Genomic DNA, 25,501 nt, shown 5'->3' with positions numbered 1-25,501 from the left:
TGACCCAAGCCGAAACCTACAACCCCTCACTCTTATGTACTGAGAGAGGCCTCCACTTCTTTGAAACCCTCAGCAACAGACCTCATAAACATCCATGAAATCATATTCTTTGGGTCTTTCGGTAGTCACGTAGATAAGTTGAGAGAAAATAATTTTTAAAAATAACAAAAAACTACGACGTTTCGATCATCATCAGGAGAAAAGAGGAAAGCTGCTGAGGCAAAACAGTCTGTGACAATTCTGTAAGCAGCCAGGGCCTTAAATGAAGGGCAGACCCCTCCCCAATGTTGAATGAAATGCAACTCGTATTATTTCGGAAATCAGAAAACGATGACTGTGGACATTTAATTCATATTCTAGCTGTGAGTGGGGACCGGTGGCGCAGCGGTGAGCGCACTGTGAGAATGTGGAGATTGGTGGCGTAGTGGTTTGCACATTGTGAGGGGGGAGTGGTGGCACCGCGGTTAGCACACCGAGTGATTGGGGAGCGGTGGGCAGTGGTTAGCTATAAATGCTCCGATACGTGTGGCATTGCCTTTGCACTGTTCGCCTTTTGGCGATCTCTGATCTGACACTGGTGGTGAGACTAGGTCATAAAGAAGGCTGTCTCTGGTGTAGGCCAATCAGTTTCAAAGACAATTCAAATATTATCAGAGCATGTTTGTTTGCATATTGACCACAAGTCACGTGTGTGGTTAATGCAGTAACTTGATTCCTTGCAACAGGTTTCTAATTGGTTGTTTGAACATTTTAACACCACTTCCTGCTTTACTGCCAGAAAGGATAAAACCTTTTATTATTTTTCACACTTTGATTCTGGAAAAAGGTCCCATGATACAGCTTGTTTGGCTGGATGGGGCTAAATGGATGTGTCATAGGCTAGAAGAGAGATGGAATTATGCGGTTCAGAAGGATGTGGTTGGAGCTAATTGGACTTTCTGATGACTTGTACCAACAGTGTCAAAATCGGCCTCTGTGGAGGTTTTCATATAAAGTCTTATAACTTTTTTCACAAGATCCCTAATCTCAAGCAAAAGCCACCCAGACACGAACATGTGACACATTGCAATGTTTATTCACCCGATCGCTACTAAGCATGCATCAATTTTCAATTGCAGTCGACAGACACGTTATGGTTTGATGTGGAAAATAGACTGTTGCAGAGTGTGAATACGATCTTCAAAAAATATATATTTTTGAAAGCAGCTTACAGTCTTTTACATGATGAAGGATCATTGCCATTTATCATCCCAACGAGTAAACCATCTTAACCAATCAAATATGTCTAAATTTTTGGAATACCATGAAACACTATTAAAGTGTTCATTTTTGTACATATTTTCATGAAATGTTTCCAATAGATGTTTATATAGTTTTCTTACACACGTCATGTAGTTCACTATGATAATAATGGTCTTGATATCACGCCATTTACACAGGGGCGTCTCAGATAAGGGGCGTCTCAGATAAGTGCCATGCATCACGTTTCATGAGGTTTTCCAAATAAAATTTTTGCAGGCTCCTTGTGCAAACCAGTCTTGTTTTCACGTCGTTAGTAAAGCAAAACTCACAAACTCATGGACTGTGTTGACCGGGGGAGGTGAAGATAATCACCAATAACCTTGCCATGGACATACTCTAAGACAACCTCTGTAAAGGACGTTCTCCCTGTGGAACTCATCATCCCTTCTGGATGCCCCGATCATTGCAGTGGTCCCCTAGAAGGCCAATAGACCCCCTCTGAGTACCCCTACTGCTCAACATCCATGGCAATTAATGTATGGGAGATGCGAGTTGATGACCCAGGTCAAAATATAACAAGAATATAAATGTATCATACGTAGTTTGGACAACACTCACTTTGCTAGCATGTATAATCAGGTTGGGCCAAATATTTAGACAGTGCATTCATTGTCCATTGTGTCAGTTTTGAAAGAATTAAGCAACATTGAAAAATAGCAAGCTCTGTCTTCATCTCCTGCCAATGCCAACATCATGCTCATGTTTGCTTTGCCAGGCCCGTTGACATGTGTGGCAAACCCAAAAGATAAAAACGCTATTGACAACGCATGTAAAAAAAATACTTTTCTGATTTGACCCAAAATCTGTGTTCACTTGGAATTTTTTTTTGCATTATGGTGCAGTTAAAATATAGCATTCAGCTCATTAAATTAACCTTTTAACATTAACTTTAAATCAGTTTTAGAAAAATATATTTATTGCCTTAATTAATTATTTTGATGTTTAGTTCCCATAATATTTATATCCCTGATCTATAGTATTCTGCTTGTGCAGAAATGTATAAGAGACTACTGCATGTTCTGGTGAATCCAGTCCATGAACTTGGCGACTGTGCGCTAGACACCTGGCTGGTATTCCCGTGCACAGCCAACACCCCAGCTGGTGATTCCAGAAAGCAACCAGCGGCCGTTTGAGTCCTGGCAAAGAAAGGGCCCCCCAGAGTATCCCTGCAACAGACACACACGACACCAATGTTAGAAGTTTACTGACTGACAAGGAGGCATGATGGAGCGATGATTACAATGATCCAGTATAGGAAATGGCATGTCATGATACCAAAGAGGGCATATCAGAAGGCCCAATAAGTAGGTTTAAATGTTCAGTGCAAAGAGCAGTAGAACTGAGAGGGAGGCTTGAAATGTTGTGGGACTGGGATCCTGAATGAGGACTTTGTAATGGAAGGCCCATTCAGGACATGGCATTAAAACTCCACTCTCCTCTTGCTTAAAACAAACACCTACAAAATCACCCGAAGACAAATTGGAAATATATTTTAATTACATGCTGCGTCAAATCTCACAAAGGGTGATTAATGCACTCAGCAGTGACTTATCTGTGTGCTCCAGTTTCCTTCCACATATATACACACTCACTAATTGGCTGGCAACATCTGAACATATATAGAAATGCAGGGCAATTGTTGGTGCAGGCTCACCTCCCTTGCAATATTCCAGCTTGGTCTTTGGCTCCTCAGAAATTCTGAGATGCAATTATCATGAACGACGCTATATAAAATGAATCGCTAGATATTTTTTAAATAGCATAGCAAATGTGCTAAATTATCAGTGACAATTTGCTTGATTCGGAAAAGCCACATAGATCAGAAGGCTGGGAATGCGTTCACGTCGTGCTGAACAGGGAGCTGTGCGAGTGACTCGAAGCATGGCTGCCCTTGTGGCGCCCAGCTGATGCCCGCATCGCTCGTGCCACTCTCCTGGACCACCGAGTCATGGAACTACCCGCGGGACCCTGAGTCAATGCGACTCGTGTCGTTGAGGGAGTGGCCGCAGGGCAAGTGAATGTCGGGTGCCCACAACTTAATCGGCATTATTTTCTATTGGCAAGCTTTAGGCAACCCTGTGATGAATTTGTATGTTTGTCTAGAGGATACATTCATCATAGTAACAGGACCTTTCTACCAAAATCTGTTCTTAATTATCATGGTAACTCAACACGTTCGTCAATAACAATGACCTTAAAATTAAATAAAAATGAAAAAATGTAGACTTTTGGGCAATGGCCCTTTTTCATTGTACAAATGGGAGACGGACCATGGCCCGAAACGTTGCATATAATGTTGTGTCTATTGAGGCCACAACATTACTGACTAATGTGTTGAGTTTTTTAGTTAATTGTTCTTGGGCACCACTGCCAACGCAGCAGCAGCATTGCCAAATAATAATGTATCATCCGGTTAACTTATTAGCACTCCATACTGCTCAGTCTGGGTCAGCAAAGCATTGAACCAGTTCAGATTTTGCTTTCCACTGATACTAGCCATGACTGGTTATCAAACTCATGTGGCTGGCTTCCACAGCAGGGCACGCTGAACAACACTGCCATTGCCGTGAATATTGCATGTTTATATTATTCTTATAACATACGATACTTGTTTCGTACCACGTGTGTTGATTTTCGATTTAAAGCTTTCGTGACTGCAGGGATTCATCTTCTTGGTTTTTTCGGTAAAGTCAAGTAGAAGGGAAATAATAAAATAATAAAATAAAAACTATTAAATAAAATTATCACGACGTTTCGGCCACAACACAAGCAGCCGTCCTCAGGTGAAGAAACAGAGCTGTCGGAAAGACAGCGCTCCAATGAACACTGCTAAGCTTGGCAGCGTATTTTAAGCTGGGTGGGAGGAGCGGAGCACCTTGACAAAGGAGTTTACATATCAACAGAACGATTTAGCATTGAAGTAGCTATGCTAATGTGATATATTAGCAGGATGTTAAAGTCAGAAATTAGCATGTAAATGGGAGATTAACATAATGTTAATGTGAGGAATTAGCATGTAACTGGTCATGGAAGTGGCTATGTTAAAGTCAGATTTTACATATCAACAAAATAATTTAGCATATATATAAATAAATAGTGCATATTTAGTGTATCATTGAGTGCATGTTTACGTGCTCTAACCCAAAAATCTCGATTATGGACTCAAAAAACCGCTGGGAGACTTCTCACTCAGACCCGTAGCAAGACAATATCGCCCCAATATTCAAATTGTTCAAATATCCCCCGAACGAGTCCAGGATCAATTTAAAGATCATACTCGGCATTCTGAAGGTCCTCCGTGGTCTGACAATGATCACGTTGCCATGTTTACGCTTCTTACAAATATTTTTGCCCCGTTGAATCGATCACCAAACCCAAGTGACGGTAATGTTACGGTAAAAAAAATCTCAGTGGGTGACCTCTGGGCAGAGCATGACCTTGCAAACAGACGACCAATCGAGTGAAATAAACATGGGAAACGCACCTCGATGAACAGGCTGACTTCCCTGTGTGTTCGGACAAATTCATTCATCACAGGCAAAACGAACATGTCCCGAATGCCCAGGTCCTTCAGGAACTGCATCTGGAGGTGTTGGCACACCAATTGCATCACCTAGCAAAAGAGGAAAACAGCAGGAACGACGTGAATACATCATCGCCATACAGCAGTCTACGCCCGTCAATTTCTCACAGCGGTAGTAAGGTCCTTAGGTGTCTGGGAGCACAAGGCAGGTGCAGGTGGGTGAGTCATAATTTCCCTCCCTTACGCCAAAACTTATTTCAGGCAGTGCAAGAGATAATGACACAGGTGAATTGTCACACAAGCCAATTAGAAAGCTGCCATGCTGTTAATGGTTAGTAAACTGAACTCACAGACCAGAGGTCGCTAAATGGGCACACCACAGCTGATCGGCAAGTCGTGTGTGATGCAGCAAAGTGTGGCTTTCAGCCGGCTCTTCCAACACATCTGGTCAACGTGGAAAAGTAGAATATGGGACCTTCCTGGTGTGGACTAATCAGTTTCAAAGAATGTTCACCACAAGTACGTGTGGTTAATGCAGACAGGATTCCTTGAATGAGGATTCTGTTTGGTGTTTTAACATCTTGACACCTGTTGTATTGCCAGAAAGGGTAAAACCTATTGTTATATGGAAAAGTAGACCAAATACTCGTAAAGAGTTTGCTCTCATGAAGGTCTTTTCACCAGCGGTGGTGTGACCAAGCAATTGCAGAGCTGCACTTTTATATAAGTCAGGTCAGAGCCAGATACACATTGGAGGATAAACATCCCACGGTGGCTGGGCAATTGTTGTGCAATAATGTCAGGTCAAACTTACTTAGGATATTTACAGGTGCGTTTTATTCATGCCGTATATATTAATGCACACATTGTGTAGTAGTATTATCATTAAACTCACCTTTAATGACGATGACCATAAACATGATTAAGAGTAACTATTAATGAATGTGCGACTGTACGATGTGGACGTAGCGGAGGGGCCCCCACGGTGAGCGGTGACGTAACGCGCGCAGTGGCCCGCGTCACGTGGTTGACACCTCACGTGCACAGAGCGAGGCAGGCAGAGCCAGAGGGGGGCGGCGTTGCCTAGGTGACGTTGGCGTCCTCGCGGTCTACTCCACGGTAAAGCTGCGTGTCACTTGGTGACCCCCCCACCGCCTCTTACTGGACACCTGTGAGTGAGAGCTTGATAGCGCTTCGGATTTCTCCAGGGTCAAAACAGATTTTGATTCCGAGTACAGTGCACAGCACCTGTACGGCGGGTCCTCGTTTAACGCAGTAGATGCGTTCCTGAAAAGTGCCGCGCTAAGCGAAAATATTTCCCCCGTAATAAATGTCCACGCGCAGTCAGAATTGGGTTACAAATAACTTGGGGGGACGCCGCCGCGTTACCGTCTCGTCTCGCTCAACCGCGCAGCTCAAGAAAGTAGTTCGGCGTCGACCGCTCACAAGTCGCCTTATGGCGGTGCGCGTTCCCTAAATGAAGGCAACCGCGTTATAGCGTGAACACGCGGGACAGACCCAGTTGTCGTGTGCGGGTCAACTCCCTGAGATAAACTTGCTGCCGACTTCATGCGTTGTATACGCCCAGTGCTCAGCCAATTGTTGTGAGCGTCGCTCCTCTGCCCTCTGTTGTTAATGGAGGGAGACTGCACCCAACTGCCAAGTATCATCCTTCGTGAGCCTCTTCAAAACGCTGATCTTGACACCGCTGGAAGCAGCCATTGGCCTTGACCTCACCCCACAACAGTGCAAGTTTAACCGCTCAACATTAAAACACAACGATGGGTCGCTTGCACCAATCGCACAGCATCACAGCGTTGACTCTCAGCTGTTGCTTGTGTAGAGGGGGTCAGATTGTCCAGACATTCGGTTGATACTAATAGGGTTTATTTGCCAGTATTGCAGATTATTTGAATTCCATTTGTTTGGGCGTCAGGGTGGTGCAGTGGTCACGCCCGTGCATGGCATCTTCTGAAGGAGTGCCTGGCTTCGCTTTCCTAATTCTGGTCCCTTTCTCTGCAAGGGTTTACTCCCATAGCAAAACAACAACAAAACATACACTGTAACTGGTACTAGTCAAACATCTGGGATTGTTTTTGTTATGCTGCCTTGCCCAAAATGGCATTTGGTGATAAAAAAATTTTGGCAGGAATTGATGCACTAATGCAATTTGAACTCTTATATATTTTTATTTCATGACTTGCTTAGCGTTCATATTCTTGGTTCTTTCCGTAAAGTCACGTAAATAGAAAACAAGAAATAAAATTCAAATTAAATAAAAAAAATCAATAAAAAAACAAATAAAAAATAAATTGAAAATAATAAAAGCAAAAAACCCAGGACGTTTCAATCGCAACACAAGCGGTCTTTATTTTATTGTTTTTGTTTGGTGTTTACGTGACTTTACCGAAAGAACCAAGAATATGAATTCCTGCAGTCACGAAAGTTAAGTCAAAATTTGCTTCGCGTTCCTTTACTTTGCCCTCCCATCTGTTTGTACTGTTGTTTGTTGTTGTAACTTTCTGACTCGCCCCGACTGGACATCTGTGAAAAAGAGCTTAATAGCTCATCAGATTCGTCCAGCCTAATTAAAGATTCTGATTCGGACATTAACTGACCCAGTTTTCGCGTGGAGATCACGGCCAGGATGTGGAACAAAGGGACCCCCGGTCACACTCACGTGGAATGCCTAGGGCATTGCACAGCATTTAAATGGACTAGTTTTGTGAGATTGAGTGGTGGCTTAGGGAAGGCCTTTATTCAACAATGTATATCATGGCCGATAAGAATTTTTATAGTCATACACCATAGCCCACGATTTCCTGCACCGTTCATTCACTTGAGGAGACTGCGCATGGTGGAGATGGATGACCCTCGGTATCCTGTCCCAAAGTGATTCCAGTGGTTCAGGTAGTGGAAGAGTTGCTAGAGCTTCTGGTTCTTGCCGAAGCCTTGTGACTTTGGGATGAGAGCGTGGTAGGATGAGTGAAGCGTAGAGCTAAAGCTGCTGGAACATCCTGTACCCAAACAACACCAAACATTCAAAATCTTACAATGCTGCTGTTCCAGCACGAACAACATAACAATGAACAACATATTCTTAGTTTTTTCGGTAAAGTCACGTTGAAGAGAAACAACAAAATAATAAAATATATATAAAACAATAAAAAATTCTCACGACGTTTCGACCATAACTCAAACGGTCGTCTTCAGAACAAAATTCTACTCACCTGGTATCGACAATCAAGGGTATTTCCCTGTCCCCAGACGACCTGCTTGTCAGTTTTGATGTAGTTTCCTTATTCACCAAGGTTCCTGTACCTGACACCATTGCAATCATTGAAGACTTAGTTCATCAAGGACTAAACACTGAGGTACCCCCCCTGGTGAGACATTGTTTAACCAATACATACTGCACTTGGAATGGAACTTTCTACAAACAAACTGAGGGCACCCCAATGGGCTCCCCCCTTTCTCCAGTTATAGCTAACATTTTCATGGAGAAATTTGAGACTGACGCCATCCAGACTGCCACTCTGCGCCCAACCTTATGGAAGAGGTACGTGGATGACACTTTTGTCATGTGGCCACATGGCCGGCCTGCTCTAGACCAATTCTTCGACCACATCAATTCCATACACCCAGCCATCAGATTTACCATGGAAGTCGAAATAGATGGCAAGATACCTTTTTTGGATGTCCTAATTAAAAAGAGACCTGATGGTTCAATGAGCCACTCTGTCTACAGGAAAGCTACCCATACGGATGCTTATCTGAAACCGGATTCCCACCACCATCCATCACAGAAGAATTCTCTCATCAAGACTCTGTATCATAGAGCCCAATGCATATCCGACCAGGAACACACAAGCAGTGAACTCAAGCACGTACACCAAGCTCTTAGGGCTAATGGTTACTCCGACTATACAATCCGCAAAGCTATCACTCAAACCATGAAGAAGAACCCTCTTGAGGAGCCTTTCAAAACCATCACATTACCCTACATTGCTGGGATCACAAAAAAGATCTCCAAAATCTTGAATAAACACAAGATCCAGGTCCGTTTCAACACATTACATAAAATCCGTGATCTGGTTCCGTCTGTAAAAGATGTGATTCCGGAATACAATACCCTGGTGTCTACAAACTAAGTTGCCTCTGTGGTAGTAGTTACATTGGAGAAACCAAACGCCATGTCTCGGACCGCATTCGTGAACACAGAGCAGACCTTAAACACGGTAGGACCAACACCTCGGCCGTGGCAGATCATTGTTATAATTCAGTAGGCTCACATGCCATTGACTTTTCCAAGACGGAGGTTCTTTGTAAGCCATCTGGCTTCCATGAGAGATTCGTTCATAAGGCTATCCACATATACAAGCACAGAGACAATTTCAACCGAGAAGATGGATTCCATCTTAGCAATCATTGGAAAGATTTGATAAACCATTTCAGGTCTTAATTGATTGTTCACGCTTACAGTGGCTTTCAGACAGCATACATTATACAAAATTTCGTCTCCCCCCTCCTCTTTTCAGAATATAGATGGACTAGTCCTGGGTAAACTGCCAAATCGTTGCGCGTGGCGCTAACGGTTTTTATAAATAAATAAATGCGCCGTTTAAAAATTAATTTATGCGAACCAACACACCTGAAGACGACCGTTTGAGTTATGGTCGAAACGTCGTGAGAATTTTTTATTGTTTTATATATATTTTATTATTTTGTTGTTTCTCTTCAACGTGACTTTACCGAAAAAACTAAGAATATGAATTACTGCAGTCACGAAAGCTTTAAAATCAAAATTAACATTTTCACAAATTCAACGTAATGCAGGTAATTGAGTGGCTCGAGGTTAATTTCAATGTCAGAGCACCGAGCCAATGCCATTGAGGTCCTCCATTCAAAATCCAGTAAGCCATCTATCAACAAACGTTCCTGCGAATTGAGGGCAGGAATGCTGTGGTCTCAACTTGGTCACCAATGGCTGCTCAGTAAACATAATGTCAAATGTGTTTTTGTTCACTGAAGCATATCCCAGCTCTGAGGGTTTGAATTCCATTTGACGTGTAATGAATTATCTTCAGCTTGGATTCCTGGTAAAGCACATCAGTGGCAACTTGTCTCTGAACCAGGGGTTCCTTGTTCGACAAACTGAGTTTCTGGAACATTCAAGCATCCTCAAGCGCCGTGGATAAATAAGAGTTTTATCGTTCCACTATTGTTTTGTGCACCGTATCAGCTTTAACAGGATTTGCCCAAAAAGCCTTAGCAAGGAAGGATGAGTCTTTGTAAGTTAGCAAATATAGAGGGTGGAGACCTCAGCATGTAGAGATCTCAACCACAACTCTACCTGGTCTCTGTTATTTATTTAATGAGCCAGCCCTTGCCACAGAGGTTATACGAATGAACCTTGCATGCCACAGACAGGGCAGTGAACGGCAGTTGCTGCTATTGTTTTGGTTGTTTGTAGCTTTTTTTACCCAGTGATGGCAAGCTCGTACTCCGAGTGCCTATAGAAGGAGGCTGGGTCAAAGATCACGGGCCCTTCATTAATCTCTGCAGCGTTCCCAGTCCATAGGTCACCGTGGAGCAGTGCCGGAACCACCTCTACATCCCGGAAAAAAATCCCCCAACCGAAGCTGCACACCACGCAAAAAACAACACCACTTTATTCATGATAACGTTGTTTTCGAGTTAGATCGCATAAATTTACATGCGTCGTACACCCACTCCAATTGCCATTAGGCAATTGCCAGAAGTCAGAACGCTTCTGGCAATTGCTTGATGCTGGTTGTAATCACCAGCGAAAGGTCGTACTCGTTTGAATATGTTCTGCGTTTCCTCTCTAACACACCAGAGTGCCGAAGCAATAACATAAATGGCACGTTCTGTTCATGTCAGAAACATTACTAATGGGCTGTGTTGGGTGGATGTGGGTGTACGACGCATTTACACTGACACGATCTAAGCCAAAAAAAACTTTATCATGAATAATATTGGTCGCGAAAGCCTGCGTGTGAAACACCACTTTACCTTTAAAGTCAACTCGAAAACCCACTGCGATCAAATGGGTTTCCCATATGGCTGTGCAAATGATGAGCTACACTGCTGCATGTATTAACTCTTTCCTGCTCCGAGATGACTGCAAGTTGCGGGGTGCATCCCGTTCACCGCTGAATCTCGTGTACGCCATCGGAACGTAATAGGAAGTAAATATTAAAAAACTTTATTAGTACCGAGGATCCCACAAGGCCGTGCGGGAAGGTGTGTAGCACAGTTTGGTACCAGCTATAACAGAGTGCTGTCCTGTCGCTACGGTGCTCTGTGGCAAGTACAATGTCTTTAAAAACAACGGCGCTATGCCTCTCTAAATAAAATTACCGCTGAACCGCTTGCGCGTCCCGAGATTCGGTGAACGAGACCCATCCTGAAATGAGCAGTCGTCTCGGAACAGGAAAGGGTTAAGGGCGAGAGTGAAACAGCTTACGAACCTGAAGCCGAGACCAGAGCTCGCGGGTTTCCCGTTCACCGTAGTCCTTCTCTATCATGTCCAGCTGAAGCTGCAGTCGCTGCCGTGAGAAGAACGTCACCCAGTCCTCCTGCCACTCATTCAGCTGGTGGCATAAATATAGTTGTATTACGGACATTTAGAAACATAAGCAAATAATACCTACTTTATTTGGCCAATCCTTGACCTAAAACAGGGATATTCACTCATTTTCGGAGGGGGGCCACTTTCGCGAATAAGACATTATCAGTGAAAGAGCCACCTCACATTTAAAACCATTGGGGGGTTTGACAGCATGATGGGGTGTTTTCACTTGTGTGTATTGTCGGGGACTGCACGTCAGGGGTCGCAGTAAAAAGGACACCAGGGACTGCCACCGGCCCGCGGGCCTTGCAATGAAGAACACGGACTTAAGATGTCACCCAGCAACGTTGAAATTTACGTACAAATGGCTGGGTAATTCTTAAGACATAATTCGACACTCATGTTATGTACCGATTATCATGGTGTAGTCTTTGAACATCTCATTTCAGCCACCAATTGATATCCTCATAAAAAATACAACAGCATTGATCCTAACGATAGGTTCTGCACTTAATTCCCACACCTCCGTTTAGCACGGTTGGCTATGTACGGTGGAAAGGAAGTTCAACATATATTCATACAAGTCTGTCAAACCCGGCTGAGTGTAATTGGTAATTAGCGAAAACATAACTGATTATGTGAACACTGGTTATGCAAGATCGATCTCTGAGGGAACTTGAGTGACATCTGGTGATGTCAGTTGTAACTGTGAGCCCTGTTATCAATGGTACAACTGTGTGCAATGGAAGAAAATATATGCATTTTTTTTATCAAATATATTGTTTTATAAATTTGTGTACTTATGCAAGATAAAATGTACGCCAATCTAGTTCTTCTTAAAATGTAACCTTAAACCAATGTTACCATCATCAGTGGTTAATAGACTATTACACAAAGGACTCTCATATTTCTACGATGTAATACTAATTAGACTGACATCTGAACAACAGCTGATTTCACCGCTCCATGATAAAACTAATTTAATCAAGTAAACATTATTGCCGTTCCTATAAAACTTTGGTCACCCAGGCTGTCCTTCAACAAAAGGGTACATTAAATCTATAATATAGTTTTTCTGGGTTAGATCGCATAAAAATAAATGAGCCGTTAAACCCACCACCACCTAACAGCCAATTAGTAAGGTTGTCACGTAAACGGAACATGCCAATCCGCTACTTGTACAGCAAACAGAAGTGTTGGAGAGAAAATCCACAACATTTACAATCTGAGTATGACGTTTCGCCAGTAATTACAACTATCATCATTAGGTGGACAGCCAAATTCGTAGAGAAATCCTCCTGTTTCATTCCTTGGAGGGATAGATGTGATTACGTCACTTGTGAGCCCTTCACGAATTGGAATGTTCTGTTTATGTGACAAACCTTACGAATTGGCTGTGTCGGTGGTGGCGGGTTTAACGACAAATTTATATTTCAACGATCTAACCCAAAAAAAAACGATATTATGGATGATATTGGCCGCGAAAGCCTACGTGTTAAATGGGTATATTAAAATTTAAATGGGCTACAACCAGTTTCATGACTTTAAAGCGGAGATCACATGTGGGATGTAACCACAGCATATAGCCGTATGAATCCCACATACTCTACATCCTCCTGCCCAGGGTCCATACCTGTTGGGAGAAATTCAAGACTGAAATTTTTATCAAAATCTGTAAAGCACATGAGAACCTTAATTTAGCAGTCTCAAACTGACTGGGACCCCTGTCGTGACGGAGCAGCTGAACATTGCACAAAATCATCAACCCATATACAGATATATACCAAGGGTGACCAACTTTCCTGACCCTACCAGCAGCATACCATAATCTTCAGATGGCCGCGGGAGCCACAAGAGATAAAGATTAGCCATACAGAAGTTGACTCGTGTCGACTGGCTGTGGAATTTTGAGTTTAGAAATCTCAGTGCCCTGGGAGTACTCATGGCCTGCCTCCGATACCAGATTGTTCTCACTTCATATAAAGTTAAATTGAAGAGTTACAAATTAGCAGCGCCTCTGCAGAGCCACACTTGAACTGCCCAGGAGCCACATGCAGATGTCGAGCGATGGTCTGGCCAACCATGGTATTTTCTGTACATTATAGACTTGTAAATCTAGCGTATATACAAAATTAGCTGAAAACATTTATTTGAGCATTTACTCTATTGCCCTTTAATGAATGAATAGCAAAACTACATGAACTCTCTCCTAAAGCCTTCTTTTGGCTAGCAGACCTTGACATTTATCTCCTGAACATATTGCGATTATATTCTTGGTTCTTTCGGCAAAGTCACATAGAAGGGAAATAATACAAATAAAACATAATATAATAAAATTCTCACGACATTTCGGCCACAACGCAAGCAGCCGTCCTCAGGTGAAGAAACAGAGCTGTCGGAAAGACACCGTCTTAATGAACACTGCCCAGTGTTCACTGCCCAGTGTTCATTAAGACGCTGTCTTTCCGACAGCTCTGTTTCTTCATCTGAGGACGTCTGCTTGTGTTGTGGCCGAAACTTCGTGAAAATTTTATTATATAATGTTTTATTTGTATTATTTTATTATTTCCCTTCCACGTGACTTTACCGAAAGAACCAAGCATATGAATTCCTGCAGTCACGAAAGCTTTAAATCGAAAAATATTGCGATTAGCAAAAATATAAAGGGACGCAATGTTGAATTCTCTAAGTCTCCTTTGCAGAAGAGTTTGCCCTGATGGACTTTCATATATTACCCAACATAATTCATATAAAAGTACATTTCACACACATGAACAATACAGTTCCCTTCATCACAAAGATGGCTAAAACAAAGAGATGAATGTGATTAGGTGTGGAAAATCATGACCGCTGGCTCACTGGTTGTGTTCATGTATGAAATAATGACAGCATGTGTGTATCTCATTCACTAGCTCAATCGCTTGATTTTTACGATTAATAAACAGCTGTATGAAATGTGTGTTTGTTTACACACAAATCGCCTGTTAACACATATTCATTAGATCCCATTGGCATGCCTACTCTCAGTGCGAAGGAATGTCAACATAATACATAGTTGACATGATGCTAGGGTTGGATCGGTGGGCCTAGTTTTCCACATGTTTTACAATTTCATGATTCAATACCGATAGTTTTCTCTTCCTTGTGAAGCCTCTCTCCAATCTTCTGTTGTGAAGGTGCATTTCAGCCAGATGCTGCCCCAACAAGCCTGAGCCCCTGTCAGAGTGTACAACACAATAGACCTGTCAAAGAAAACATTAACTTTACCATGTCAACAAACCCCAAGTAATAATTCATATGCAAACTAAACTACATCATATTTGTCCAGGTGGTCTGTGGCCGAGAACCTCGCTTGAAAATACGAATATATATCAGTTCACATTCTGGTTTGGGTGACTCAAAACAATATTCTTCTGGGGTTTATACAATGAGTGTTACCTTCCTGGGAAGTCAATCCTATGTAGACTATAAATGAAACCATTTTTTATTTTACCAGAGCTATTTTTCAGAACCGACCTGGCCACAAATGATAGCCTAACGAAGTGGCTTATCACAGGGAAATTTATAGCAGCCAAATGCTCAAAATACTCATGTTTCTAAATGTGCAGGGAAAAACTGGAGAAACCGGAGAAAAATCTGCACGACCACGGGGAGAACATGCAAACTTCAAATATACAGCAGGCGTCAAGGTCGGGATCGAACCTACGAAGTCCAATATACCAGGCGAGGCAGTTAACATCTCCTAGCCACCATGGCGCCCCATTCTCTGACTTATCCACCCACCCACCGACTCGTAAAGCCACCCACCCACTCACTCACCGTGCCACGTACTGAATCTCTAAACCAACAACTCAACCACAAACTCACTCACCCTGCCACGTACTGAATCTCTAAACCAACAACTCAACCACCCACCCACTCATCCAACCTCTCACTTACTAAACCAGCCACTCACCAACCCACCGACCCACTCATCCACCTATTCACTTAAAATAGTTCAACTACAATTGAATTATTTAAAATTCACCAAGTAAGGCCCACTGAGCTATATAGATCCTTGTCGGAAACGACGTGGCAAACAAATGATAGCTCAAAGAAGTGGCTTATCACGTGGACATTTATAGCAGCCAAAGCCTCTAAATATATATTTCTAAATATGCATGAAAAACTCGGAGGTCCCAGAGAAAAATCCATGCAACCACAGGGAGAACATGCAAACTCCAAATATACAGGCGTCACAATCGGGATCGAACCCACAATGTCTTATACAAATGGCGAGGGAGTTAACATTCCGCTACCCTGGCGCTCCACTCTGACTCAGCCTCCCACCCACCCACTCAAACACCCAGCCAAGCACTCATGAACCCAATCACCGTGGCACCCACTCAATCGCGAAACCCACTCACTCATCAACACACCCAGCCACTCGCTTAACCACTTACCTACGAACCCACCTGCATACCCCCCACTCACTAACTCAACGACCCACTCACTCAACACTCCACTAACCCACCCAATCACCTATTCATGCCCCAAATCACACACTGACCCATTCACCCACTTAATCTATAACTCATGCACTCACTCACCCACCTGCTCACCAGCCACTTATCTACTCACCCACCCACTCATCCTGCCACCTACTCAACCTCTAACCCACCCACGCACCGAACTACCCACCTACCCAATCACCCATCCAATAAACTACAACTAAACTATTTTGTATTTTACCAGGTAAGCCCCACAGAGCTATATAAAACATTTTAGAAGTGATCTGGTTACAACTGATACGTGAACGAAGTGGCTTATCAAGCTGACATTTCTTCTAAACAAATCTTGACTCTAAATGCGGAGGGATAAATCTGGAGGACCCGGAGAAAGATCTACGAGGACACAGGCAAAACATTAAAACTCATAATATACAGGCAGCAGGGTCAGAATCGAATACACGATTTCCTGTATACTCAGTGAGGTAGTTAATATCTCACCATAGTGGCACCCCGCTCTCTGACCCACTCACCCAATTACACACTAATTCACCCACTCAACCTCCCACATTAACTTACCCACCCACCAGTCACTCCCCCATTCACCCAACCACCCCCTCACTCACCCAACCACGCACCAACTCACCTACCCACTAACTCACCCACCCATCTTCTCCCGCACTCAGCCAGCCACCCGCTCAATCACGTGCCGACTAACTTACTCACACACTCACCGACCAATACACCCATTCACTTACCCACCCACAATCTCACTAGCCAAGCCAACCACCCAGCCCCTCACTCACCCACTTATTCAATCACTCACTACCCCACACACTCACCCAACCACTTGCTCACTTACCCATACGCTAACCCAACCACTCACTCACCGAATCACCCACCCACTAACTCATCAAAATTAATTCTCAACCACTCACCCAACCACCCACGCAATCTCATACCCACTAACTCACTCACCTACCCATTTATGCACTCACGCACCCACTTACTCACTCACTCACGCACCCACCAACCAACCCACCTACCCATCTCTTCACTCACTCACCCACCCACACAGTCAATCACTCACCTACATACCTACCCACTAATACTCACCCACTCATCCAACAACGAACTCACCAACCCACCCGCCGACTCACTCACTCAGGTACTAACCCACTCAACTTCTAACCCACACACTAACCACCTAACCACCTACCCACACACTCACTCACTCACCCACACACTCACTCACTCATCCACCCACCCAAACATCCACTCACCCACCCACTAATTCACCCACCCACTCACTCCCTCATCCATCCACTCACCTACTCGCCCATCCACTCACTTACTCAATGAGCCACTCACCTTCTCACCCAGTACTTACACATCAACTGACCCTGCCACCCACTCAATTTCTAACCCACCCACTCACCCAACCAGCTGCCCACTCCCTCAGCCACTCACCTACTTACCCACCCCACTTACACATCCACTTACCCTGCAATCCACTCAATTTCTAATCCCCCACTCACCCAACCACCCGCCCACTCATCTACTCACCCATTACCACGGAATTATTCACCCACCCATCAGTCAACCACCCAATAATTCAACCACTCACAAACTAAATCGCCTATTAATTAAACCACCCACTACCTCAACCACCCACTAACTTAACCACAGAGCCACTCACCCACTCAGCAAGCCATCCACTACTACATCTCTAACCCAATATCTCACTCACCCACCGCCCACTCACCTACACACGTATGCACTCACTCACACGCCACTCACTCACCTACACACTAAATTATGTTTATTTTACCAGGTTAGGCCCAATGAGCTACATAGCTCGTTTTCAAAACAACCTTCACCACAAATAAACCGACCATTAAAATTATAGACTGATCATTTCTTTGTCAGTGGGCAAACGTATAAAATCAGCAGAGGATCAAATACTTTTTTCCCTCACTGTACATTGCGGGGGTCACTAAAATATCTCCAAAATCCTGAATAAACACAAGATCCAGGTCCGATTCAACACAGTACAAAAAATCCGTGATCTGGTTCCATCTGTAAAGGATGTGGTTCCAGACATACAGTACCTGGGCTTTTACAAACTAAAGTGCCTCTGTGGTAGCAGCTACATTGGATAAACCATACGACATATATTGGACCCCATCCGCGAACATAAAGCAGACTTGAAACACGGTAGGACGAACTCCTCTGCCGTGGCAGATCACTGTTATAATTCAGTGGGCTCACATGACATTGACTTCTCCAAGACAGAGGTTCGTTGCAAGCCAACCAGCTACCATGAGAGATTCGTTCATGAGGCCATCCACATATACAAGCACAGAGACAATTTCAACCGAGAAGATGGATTCTGGCTTAGTAACCATTGGAAAGATGTTTTAAACCATTTCGGTTCTTAATTGATTGTATTTTATGGTGATTTTCAGACCGCAGCCCTTTCGCTGGCACTGCCTCTTAATACTTCTCACACCACGGTCAATGGTATGGTTTACAACATGTAGTATAATAATTAATAGTATAACATTGTAAAGTTTAACATAACTCATAAGGCAATATATAGCATCGTAATTGCATAATGAATATACATCAGTGTGGTATATAGTTGGGTTCATAGAATAAGACATAGTGTAATATCACAAGTCTAATAGTTTATAATCTAAAGTATAGGGTAGTGTAAAGTAACGCATTGTATAATTCAAAAGTGGAATTTGTCTATGATGTGATGTTATACCATGTAGTTTAGATTGGAAGGTATAATATTGTATTATATAGTAGTCCAGTTTACAGCATAGTCATAAGGCAACTCAGGACACAACAGCGCACCTTGGCTGTTGCACTTGCCCCTTTTCTTGTTTCCTCTCTGCCTGTGTTCCCAGCCCCCTCCCTCCTCCTCTCCGGAGGTGATGCAGGTAACATGCAAATTCATATTTTAACTCCGCCCACACAGCTTAATAGACGCGGTCCTTGCATGTCAGCGTTCATTCAAGCTGTCTTCCGGACAGACCTGTCTACCTGTCTCTTCACTTGAAGAAGGCCACTTGTGTTGTGGCCAAAACGTCGTGATAATTTTATCGTCTTATTTTATTTTATTATTTTATTCCCATTCTACGTGACTTTACCGAAAGAACCAAGAAGATGAATCCTTGCAGTCATGAAAGCTTTAAACTGAAATTTACTTTTTATTTCACCAGGCAAGGCCCATTAAGCTATATAGATCCTTTTCAGAATAGACCTGGCTACAAATGATAGATATACGAGTGGCTTATCACAGATACATTTATTGCAGCCAAATCCTCTAAACGCATGTTGCTTCTAAATGCAGAGGGAAAACCCTGAGGATCTAGAACAAAATCCAGGCGACCACGGGTGAGAACTTGCAAACTCCAAATATACAGGCGACAGGGTCGGGATCGAATCTACCACCTCCTGTATACAAGGCAAAATAGTGAACATCTCACCACCTTGGCGCCTCACTCTCTGACTCAACCATCCACTCACTTACACGCTAACTTACCCACTCAATTTCCCATGTTAAATTTCGATTTAAAGCTTTCGTGACTGCAATGATTCATCTTCTTTGGTTCTTTCGGTAAAGTCACGTAGAATGAGAATAAAATAATAAATTGATCAAATAAAATAACATAACACAATAATATTCTCACGACGTTTCGGCGACAACACAAGCGGCCTTCATCACGTGAAGGGACGAGACTGTCTGGTAGGACAGCGCCACTCCAGCGCTGTCCTACCAGACAGTCTCGTCCCTTCACCTGATGAAGGCCGCTTGTGTTGTGGCCGAAACGTCGTGAGAATATTATTGTGTTATGTTATTTTATTTTATCAATTCATTATTTTATTCTCATTCTACGTGACTTTACCGAAAGAACCAAAGAAGATTCCCATGTTAAATTACCCACCCAGCCGTCACTCACCCATTCACTCACTCACCCAACCCGTCACTCACCCCTCCGCTTACCCACCCACTCACTCATTAACTTGCCCACCTATCTTCTCAACCACTCACCCAGCATCCCACTCAATCTCATACCAAACTAATCTACACACACACACCCACACACCCACTCACTAACCCACTCACCCAGCCACCCACTCAATCTCGTACCCACCAATTCAATCACTCACCCCCCATCCAAGCATTCAATCACCCATTCACTCACCATTTAAAACTCCCACTCATCCAATTACCCTCCCACTCATCCAATCACCCACCCACTAACTCAAACATAAACATCTATTCACTCACCCAATCCTCCGCTCACCTACTCAATCACATAACCACCAACTCAATATCTAACTCAAACACTCACCAACGAACTCTCAACCTCCCACACTCATGCACTCACCCACCTAACCAGTAACTCAACCACACAAATCCACTTATTCACCCCTTTGCTCAGCCAATCAATCACACAACCACCCACTCAATCTATAACCCATCCACTCAACGACCCATCTTCTCACCCACTCAGACAACCACCCACTCAACCACACACTAACTGATCAATCCACTCATTCACCCACCCACCAACTCACCCAACCTCTCACCTCCACCCACCCAACCACCCACTCTCACCCTACTACTCAATCACCCACTCAATTTACAAACTCAATCACCGACTCCATCACCCATCCACCCATATTGACCCACCCCCTAACTCACCCGGACACCCACTCAGCCACCCAATAATTCACCCACTCACTCACCCCAATTATCCAACAACCTACCCACTCAACTCCCCCACCCCTTCACTCATTCACACACCAACTTAACTTCCCACGCTCACCCACCCATACAACCATTAAATTACACATCCACTCACCCCCTCAACCTCCCACAATCATCCACTCACCCACCCACTAACTCATCCACACACACACTCACTAAACCACAAACACTCATTCACCTACCCCTCCGTTCAGTCATTCAATCACACGATGATTGATTAAATCACTAACCCGCCACTCGCTCCCCCACTCACTCCCCCACCCACTTACGCACTCCCCAACCCACTCACGCACTCCCCAACCCACTCATCCTCTCACTTACCCAGCCATGCACGCACTCACTGACTCACCGAGCCATTTACACAATTAACAATGCACTTACCAAATCACCCACGCATCCACTCACCCACTCAAACTCCCCCACCCACTCACCATCCGTCTCACTCACCCACTCGACCCCCCTCACTCACCCACTCGACCTCCCACACTCACCCACCTACTCACCAACCCACTCTCTCATCCAACCATTCATTCACCCCCTCAACCTCCCACATTCACCCACTCGGCTACCTACCAACTAACTCAACCACATACACCCGCTCACTCAACATTACCCACTCACCCTCTACCCACGCAATCAATCAATGCCTCCTTCACTCACCCAACCTGTCGCTCACCCAACCCCTCAGCCACCTACCTCCGTCTCAAGCCTCGTGCAGTCCAAGCTCCAGGAGGGCCTCCTCGAACCCGCCGAGGTTGGGTCCCGTGTACGTGCCCTCGTGGCCCCGCACGCTCACGCGCACACGGGGTCGCGCGTTTGTTCTCGCCACGCGAACCTCGGCCGTTATCTCCCACCCGAGTCCCCGCCCACTGGGACCCCATTAGGGTCCCCGTCGGGGGGAACAATGAGGTGTCCATCCGCTGTGTCTCCTCCCCTCTCGACCCCGCTAGGACCCCCTGCGCCGCTCACGATATCCCCCCAGGAGGACCCTGTCCCTCCTGTTTCCATCTCGCGGGGTCGCCTCTCCGCACTCCCGCGCTTCAGCAGGCTCAGTGCTTGCACCACCATGCGGTGATCCTCAGAACCTGCGGGGGTGGACGAGGGTGGGGGGGATCATCATCGTCAGCAGCAGATGCAGCATCATTATTATTATAAGCAGCTACAGCAAGTCGCAGCATCATAATCATCATCTGAATTACCACCACCACTAGCAGGAGCACTATCATCACCATCTTCAACTTGCCAAGCCATCATCATTACATCATCACCAGATTAATAGTTCTCTACCATCACCATGCGTAGAGACATTATCATTATAATCACTATCTCCTGCATATCCTAATCTCAACATAATTATCGTTAACATTATAATCAAGATCATATCGATCAACGCACCGGTGTAAATTGTTCTAATTGTATTCAATACAAATCAGTTAATATTTGCATCACTCGAACGTGCCACACCACTGCTCCACTCCCCGCTGCCCTTCTCCATCCTCCCCCTTGCTCCTTGGCCCCTTACCATCTGCCAACTGCCCCCTTGCTGCCCGGGCTCGTGGGTACCCTCTGAGGATTTGTATTCAGCTGTAATATCGAGGCTAGAATACATTTCCGCGTGATAAGCCACTTCGTTGAGTTATCATTTGTGATAGGCAGGTCGCTTCAGAGAAACATCTATATAGCTCAGTGAGCTTTACCGGGTAAAATACAAAATTGTTTAGTTTTTTTGTCTGATGGTAAGGTACCACGCAAACCACCACCATCATGACTGCTGTCAGGCTCCGTAGAGCAGGGTGCGTGTTTGTTGTCATCGTCTACAAGAGCTACACGTGGCAAACCGGGGGTGCTGTCGCATGGCTCGGCGATTGCGCATTTGCAGAATTAATCTGGCAAGGGTCACATGATCAGAAAAGGGGCAGTCCAGCAACATGAACCCTTGCACTGTGCCGCTCCCCACACCTGCAACCAACCAGCGTGGTGAAGTATGGTCAAATACACCGCAACGATCCGCTAGGTTGTGGCGGTCCCCATACAGCAGCGGAATCGTGAAAGGGCCATAGCGTGGTCGCACATCCATCGTCCCACGTGATACCACCTGCGGGGCACGCCTCGCAACGCTCAGGTGAGCGTTACCTGCACTCGCTTCCTGCCGGATAGCTTCAACCACCTGCCAGCCATCGTATCCCGAGGGGAGGTCGGGTCGCTTCATTTGCTCGTCGCTCCACAATTGGAAGTTCCTGGCAAAGGTGCGCGAGGTGGATGAGCTGGAGTCCTGTCTGTGAGCGTGTGGGTTTAGCACGCTGCGCTACAATGAATCCGGCGACCCGAGCTCGATTCCCGCTTACAGCCACCATCACCAGTGCGTCCTGGATCTTGAGAGGTCGGTTCAGCCTTAAATTAGTATCTGGTACGATGTGTACACATCGCAACTCGGGAGAAAAAGGCAGCTGAGGGTGGTCCCAGCCACCCACACAGAACATGTGTGAAACCCAGAGATTATGCATGAAACACGTGCAGATCATTAGAAAAACAGGCAAATATCTTGTGATATCAACTAAGGATCATGCGTAAAACACATACCGATCATACGCAAGAAACACACACTCAGGCAATGTATGAAAACACACTCATATGCTGCTGTAGGATACGTTGGTTCAGCAGATGTACAGGGTGATGGATTACAATGTTAAGTTTTTTTAAAATGGCGATGAAGAATATTGTCCATTCATTTGCAGTCCAGCCATACACTCATTCATTCACGTGCTATCCTTTCGGCTATGCATCGGTCAATCCGCAAGTCAATTATGCAAGAGGACTCAGTCCCCCCCTGCCCCGCCCCCCTCTGCAAGTAGTAGCAGCTCCCTGCACCACCCAGCTAACCCCACACTGCATGCCGCGTTCTGCGCGATGCCTCAAGTTCAAGGTCGTGTGGGTAACACATTACCGTGGTGATTATTTGAAATGTAACTTTTTATTTTACCAGGTAAGTGAGCCATATAGCTCTTTTTAAGAAGCGATCTGGTCACAAATGTTAGTTTTAACGGAGTGGCTCATCTTGTGGAAATTTATAGCAGTAAAATACTCTAAACCAGGGGTCTCAAACTCGCGGCCCGTAGGCCAATTGTGGCCCGCGGAACGATATTTTGTGGCCCACTATTTGACATCAATTTTTTATTTATGTTTTAATTATTATATTTTTTACCATAGCTCAGGCTCGTGACAGCTTCCGGTGTTTGTTGACAAGTTAGCCAACGCGAATTAGCAACGTTAGTCACTTGGTTGAAACATGATTCCGGAGTGACACCAAGTGGAAGTAAAATATATCCTGTCACCCTGTGCAAGGTACAGAGGACTCAGGAAGTGGGCGGACTCAACAAGTGTAATCAGTGACCTAATAAAGACAACAGAGTGTTGCAATAGGAAAGGGAAAATAATTACATGGATAGCAAATAGCATGAGATGGGTGGCAAGAACAAAAGCCAAATGTTGGTTAGAACCTGAATATTATAAAGAAGTTATAGATTATTATTACAAGAGAAACAAAGAAAAGGAAAAAGGACAGATATGTGCAATCGCAAAAGAAAATAATTTACCAAGAATAATTTAATCAAAAAGAGCAAGAAATTAAAAGATATAAAACATGAGACAATGCACTTGATGTTAAGAATTAAGACAGGTGGAGTAACATGGACACCAGAGTTAGCTCAATGGCATCCAGAGAGATTCGGTAGAGCAGAAGGATATGTAGGATGTGAACAAAAAGAAGAAAATCTAGATCACTTTATTTATGAATGTGAAAGGTATAAACACCTGAGAGAGAACACGATTGATGAATTTAATAATGATAAGAAAAACGAAGTGCTCAAAAAAAGCATGAACAATGATAAAGTTTTCAAATACCTCTCAGAATATATAGAAAGGGCATACTAAATAAGATCCCAAATACTCAGGTATTGGGATAAAAACATGTAAATATATCACCCCCACCTTCCCTGAGCTTTCCAGGATGTTCAAGCGGACCATGTGCCTTTTTGGGAGCACATATCTGTGTGAAAAGCTCTTTTGCACCATGAACTTTAATAAGTCAAAGTACAGGTCCAAACTTACTGATGAGCATTTCAAGCCATACTGAGGGTCTCAATTGCTTCCTCCCTCAAGCCAAATGTGGCTCAGCTGTGTAAGAAGAGGAAGCGCTGCCAGGTCTCTGGAAGCATGGAGTAGGTAAGAGAAGCCTATGTTCTGAAGAACCGTTCATGTTCTGAACTGTTATTAATAAAGATTGAGAAGATTGCATCAGTTGCACTTTTTTTTGGAATACTTGATGCGGCCCAGCCTCACCCAGACTCTACCTCCAGCGGCCCCCAGGTAAGTTGAGTTTGAGACTCCTGCTCTGAACGCATGTTTCTAAATATGGAGGGAAAAACTGGAAGACCTGGAGAACAATCCACGCGATCACGGGAGAGAGAGAGACATGCAAACTCCAAATATACAGGCGTCAGGGTCCGGATCGAACCCACGACCTCTTGCATACCAGGTGAAGGAGTTAACATCCCACCACCGCGGCACCCTTATGTACCAGGTTACACAGTCACGGACTCAAATGAAGACACAGTCCCTTCATTAAACAGTCTGTTCGATAAATAAGTGCTGTTAGCGAGCACCTATTAAGGCTAGCATGCCACACGAGGGGGTGGGTGGTCAGTTTTACCCAGGATAGCCCTACTGGCTCTTTTCAGGAGGGTTCTACCACATTTCCCAGCAATGATTACTAGGCACAGTATATTCCAACTGGGTAATTTGCGGGC

The 25,501-nt window shown here is 44.4% G+C and overlaps 1 long non-coding RNA gene across 4 annotated transcripts in view; it reads right to left on the bottom strand.

Moving 5' to 3' along the window:
• Positions 1-1,054: 1,054 nt before the first annotated feature.
• The window catches only part of LOC142923877 (uncharacterized), a 44,387-nt gene continuing 19,940 nt past the window's right edge, over positions 1,055-25,501 (bottom strand). The window contains exons 1-8 of one of the 4 annotated variants that reach the window (XR_012940924.1): positions 22,830-22,929; positions 21,393-21,781; positions 14,546-14,636; positions 11,320-11,442; positions 7,654-7,842; positions 4,787-4,915; positions 3,922-3,970; positions 1,055-3,000 (exon numbers count right to left, since the gene is read on the bottom strand). This is a non-coding gene — a long non-coding RNA (uncharacterized LOC142923877). Of the gene's footprint in view, positions 3,001-3,921; positions 3,971-4,786; positions 4,916-6,695; positions 7,843-8,055; positions 10,468-11,319; positions 11,443-14,545; positions 14,637-21,392; positions 21,782-22,829; positions 22,930-25,501 lie in introns of those variants that run through there. The other 3 variants (XR_012940922.1, XR_012940921.1, XR_012940923.1) reach the window with 3 other exon arrangements.

The sequence above is a fragment of the Petromyzon marinus genome, unplaced genomic scaffold (genome assembly GCF_048934315.1).
Source record: "Petromyzon marinus isolate PM22_M1 ecotype Great Lakes invasive population unplaced genomic scaffold, UKy_Petmar_22M1.pri1.0 PM_Scaffold_8, whole genome shotgun sequence".
Taxonomy (NCBI): domain Eukaryota; kingdom Metazoa; phylum Chordata; class Hyperoartia; order Petromyzontiformes; family Petromyzontidae; genus Petromyzon; species Petromyzon marinus.
Note: the sequence above shows the minus strand (reverse complement) of the source record. Positions and strands in the feature narration are given on the sequence as shown.